At 45.5% G+C, this 4,789-nt stretch overlaps 1 long non-coding RNA gene across 1 annotated transcript; it reads right to left on the bottom strand.

The window, feature by feature from the left end:
- Positions 1-301: 301 nt before the first annotated feature.
- On the bottom strand, positions 302-4,789 carry LOC119390405 (uncharacterized). Its single transcript, XR_005183308.2, has 3 exons — positions 4,608-4,789; positions 1,543-1,634; positions 302-421 (listed from the first exon to the last, which is right to left on the bottom strand). It is a non-coding gene; the product is annotated as an uncharacterized LOC119390405 (long non-coding RNA).

The raw sequence follows: 4,789 nt of genomic DNA, 5'->3' as shown, positions 1-4,789 counted from the left end.
GCAGCAGTACAACAATAGCTGTTTTCCTGTATTGCTCGCACCACATCAACCGAATAATTGCGATAAATCATTATTCAGAAAATTGGAGGTTAGAATTTCCCCACACAAGGTAGTACTGCCAAAAAAAAAAAAAAAGTCAACTCCAGCGCTTCTTGAATAGGTGCTGCAGTGCTGCAGTTCACCTGACGAGGGGTGGGCCGAGTACCTCCTTAAATAATAGAGGGGATGTCGGGCCCCCCAGGACCCCCAGCCCCCCCCCACCTGACGTGAAGCCCTGGAAGCAAGAAATCAGAGCAGTTCATTTTTCAACTTTTTTTATTGGCTCTCAAAACAAGAATGGTTCCGACATTTTTTTTTTTTTTTGCCGTGGCCTTTCACGTTTGAGGCCTACTGGAAGCGTCCATGGCTCAAGCGCCAGAGACTGAAAAGAAAAAGTGAACAGGCGGTTAAGTTCATACGTTGAAGCTGAGTGAATGAAAGTAGCCGAAAAACGCTTCGAATATTTAGGCCACATCATCAGAATCTATGCTACGCTAAACCAATGTGCCAGGCTTTCCAATTTCCAATAATACGCTCTTGCTCTGCCACCTGCATAGCCTTATGCCGGGTGTTAACAAAGCAAATGACCCGGAAACGCTGTGGTATCGCGTGCGACTTACACACCAGCATCAGCATACATGAAAATTAAAAAAAGTTGCATTGAAGGGACCCTATGCAATTCCACTGTAGTTCCACGCAACACTGTTGGGTGTGGCTAAATTCCTTTGCGTGTGTCTATATTGACCTTAATGCGGTAATCCGCATAATTATTGTCGGCCCACAAAGTTGCGCAGAAATGAACAGCGGGCGAAGCGTCGTTCACTCCTATCTGTAGTTTAATTGAATTTGAATAATTAACATACTTAGAGCACGAGTACGACTATAAGAGGAGGTAACGCGGCTTTAAATTAAGACCTGTATTTAAGTCAAGGCAAGCAATTAAGTCAAGACAACGGGGTCAAAGGTGGAGGGCATTCGATTGGAAGCAATGGGGGGTTGAATAATGGAGCCATTGGCTCCCGTCTGGAATGCTGTCTGCATAACCTTTCTAAATAAGCCATACTTATTGGACCCGTAGTTGCGAAAGCGAGGCCAGGGTTGAATATAGATTACGGAGCAAACCCTGACACTCGTCACTAAACAGCAGGCCCGTAGCCAGGGGGGGGGTCCCAGCCCCCCCCCCCCCCCCTGAAATTTTGGTGACACAGTGTTTTATCGAAAATAAATCATGAAAATAGGCGTTTTTATCAAATAGTCAAGGCTTTCAGCAAGTGACCCCCCCCCCCCCCCCCCGAAAAAAGTTCCTGGCTACGGGCGTGCTAAAGAGTATTACTTGGAAACGGTGAAAATAGAAGCACTTTACGGATACACATCGGCAGGGCACATAACAATGGTGGCGTGTACGTGGCACCGATGGTTACTGAATATATGCTGCCTCATTTATGGTGCTGTAGCCGACACTGAAAACTATAAACTCTACGAAATCGTCCGGGGTATACACACCTCCCGCAGCGTGAGCTCCTACTTCTTGCACCTGTCACAGGGGCATCCGCCGGTGGCACACTTGCACTGCGTGGTACACACGCATTTGGGATCTGCGGCGAGCAAAGAAGGACGGAGACGAACAATGAGAGGCGGGTACGTTCCGCCAAAAGTAATCACAGGTCAGTGAGTCACGTCGTTGTCTCTATTGTGTTTGCCTGGAGATATATAAAATGGCTGGAGGTCGATTGCACAGCGAGAACTGATAAGATGATAGATAAGGCGCCGTGGAAACGTCCCCGCCTCCCCTCTGCTTTGTACAGAGTGTCCATTAGGTTGTGCTCCTCAGCCGAAATAACACAGAGGCCCACGAAACGGCTACATAGTCCCTATAACTTCGTGATATACAGTGAATGTGGGCCCGTTACTGGGCCTGGTCATTATCACGTCCGGGGGTGCGAATCCACACATAACTTTAAATGCTGGAGAGCTTTACATGTGTACAGTGCTTTAGCGAAAAAGGTGGAAGTTTCATTTCTTATCTGTAGGATAGCTGCTCGCCTTTGTCATGAACGCAAAACAGGAGACATAAGCATCAGCCAGCATTATTGTTGTTTACGTGAAACGAATAGAGCTGTAATTAAGCGGGAAGGAATATAGCTTTGTCAGTTTTAGCCGTCTTGCTACGCGGATATGAAGCTCACTTTGTATCGCCGAAACGAGAGCGTCAATAATGCCTGAAATTCCGCGTATTCGACATGTCGATATGAATGCGCGTTTATAATCGGAACTGCGGTTGGTATTTATTGACCAACCGCACTGTTACATTAATTAAATTGGTAGTAGTAAATATAGATGCCTTATATTATATACAGATGCGACTGTACAACGCCGCGCACAGGGACATAACTTACACAGCTCTTCCCGCTATAGTCTTTGATGAGCACCTTAGCAATTGTCGTGGTTGCTGGTTTAGGGGATATCAGAAAAGCTCCGTACCATGGACTCAGAGATATGCATACACCACGGGCGCAGAGCTAACGCGCGCCATTTCTCAGTTTTTCGGCTCGTGCGACATTTCAAGCGAATAGCAATTGCGGCGTTCTTAAAATTACCTGAAATGTTTAATTTGCAAGCTTTTCTTGACATTAGGCAATCGTACTGGAAATTTACAAAAAAAAAATAAAATCACGGCAGCCCATCTGTCTACTCTATGTGAAGTGACTAAGGTACTTCTACGTGGCTAAAATATTTTTTGCCGCGTACTTTTAAAACAGAACTTGCGGTACCACCACTTCAATACGAGTACTGGTGCACCTGTACTCGTACTATAATCACGTCACAGCATACGTAGTACGAATGTTAATATAAGAACATGGTTCAGAGTTTGTGCAACGCGTACCACCTCAGAATTGCGCCAATTTAACTGGCTATTCCCAGCACTCAGCCGACGACAGCCTAGGAGTGTTCATGGCTGCCCTGAATGTTGAGCATACACGCAAAGACGCGCATGGCGGCTCTATCAAGTGCACTCCCGTGATTGTGTATTGCAACAAACATAACAGCGACCAATGCCAGCCGCCTTGCCCGACATCCGGTGAGAATTTCTGGATGCACGTTTAGGAGAATGTTACGACCTAGAGAGCGGAAGTGGTTCGAATATACATGTGCTTAAAGTTAAGGAAGGCTCGCCAACGCATGGTGCTTGCCTCCCCTACCATCCCCCAATTTCGGAGCGCGATGTGGCGGCGTTCGCGTACATCTCCAGTTGACCTAATGAGGCTGCCGGTGTGCTATGATTTTTCGTGAGGCGATTTTGGTGGGGAAGAGCGACCTGTTGACTAAGACCGATCTCCCGACCCTTCACGAGGGTTCGGGACGTATATATATATATATATATATATATATATATATATATATATATATATATATATATATATATATATATATATATATATATATATTTATTTATTTATTTATATATGCGGGCGGTTGTTTCTCAATTGAAGCTCAGTCGAAGTGAATGCGTCAGATCCAACGCAAGTAGCTGCTTGACACTGCAACGTGACTCCAATGCCAAGTCTTGTTCCCTTCTAAGTGCAATCTTCTATGGCTACCTCATATGCCGGATGTTAAGAAGGAACGGAAACGCTGGCAGCATGTGGACACAGCAGTTCTTGCCAAAGCAAGTCGCCTATGTTGACTTGAGAACAAAGAGCTAAGCGAAAAAAAAAAACATAGGCGTCAGGATCACGAGCTCGCTTGAGGCGATTGACTTATCAACGTCCATTGTGCTGGTATTATGAGACAACTGAACTGATAATACGGCATGGAATTCGCCTACTGCGGAGGTGCGCAAAGATAAGCGCCAGCTAGATGCCTGCACGTAGACTGTTCCGCAGTTTCGAAGCGATGGTTGAAGCGTGCGCTTGTCGCATATTCGAGTGACAACGGTTAAACTAGCTGTTTGATGCAAATGAGAAAATGTGGGAAAAAATGTAACACTCATTGGATTTATGTTATTGTGTACTAGCCATTTCTTAGTGTCGATGAACTGGCAGTCTGGATACTTGAAGCAATGGTGACGTATGTCCACATTTTTTTTTCGGTGACGCAACGATCAAGATTTTTGTGCTTTTTAGCAGAAGTGAGTTACATGAAGATTTTACTTCGGTGACAATTGTGAGCAGTGGTGCTTCGTCTGTAAGTGTCCTGCGTTCTTCCTACTGTTGTCTGTAGTAACCATCGGGCAGTGCTTGCACTTATATGGACTAATGTTACTACCGTTCCGGCCTTTCATGTGCGACTACGATTAATCCGTGGAAGCCAAAGTTTAAGCTTCGAACGAAGCGGAAGTCCGGAGACAATGCGCATTAACAAAAGGATAGACAAGCTAAACTGTAGAAAGGGGCCTTCGTGAGCAAGTTTCAAAACGAAGGTAGAAACGGCGGAAACCACAAATCACAGCTGCGACAAAAACAAAAAAACACACACACACACACACACAAACAGAACACTTTCCGTGATGCATCTGCTTTATAGATTTATCGAGAAGGGAAAAAAGAATCAGGAAGCATGCGACTCACCTCCGCACTTGCATGCTGGCTTGTCCATGTTGCTCCAAAAACTTCGATATTCTTCGAAAACTCCTCTCGCTCTTTTAGTATACTGGGAATTTAATGACGTTTACTAGGTCGACAACGCATTTATAGCCACAACCCGGTGTTGTGTGGTGCCGCGTGCAAAGAACGGGCCCATTGGCTCCTCT

This window comes from Rhipicephalus sanguineus, chromosome 4, assembly GCF_013339695.2.
Source record: "Rhipicephalus sanguineus isolate Rsan-2018 chromosome 4, BIME_Rsan_1.4, whole genome shotgun sequence".
Classification (NCBI taxonomy): domain Eukaryota; kingdom Metazoa; phylum Arthropoda; class Arachnida; order Ixodida; family Ixodidae; genus Rhipicephalus; species Rhipicephalus sanguineus.
The sequence above is the reverse complement of the archived record's forward strand: the minus strand, read 5'-3'. Positions and strand labels throughout refer to the sequence as shown.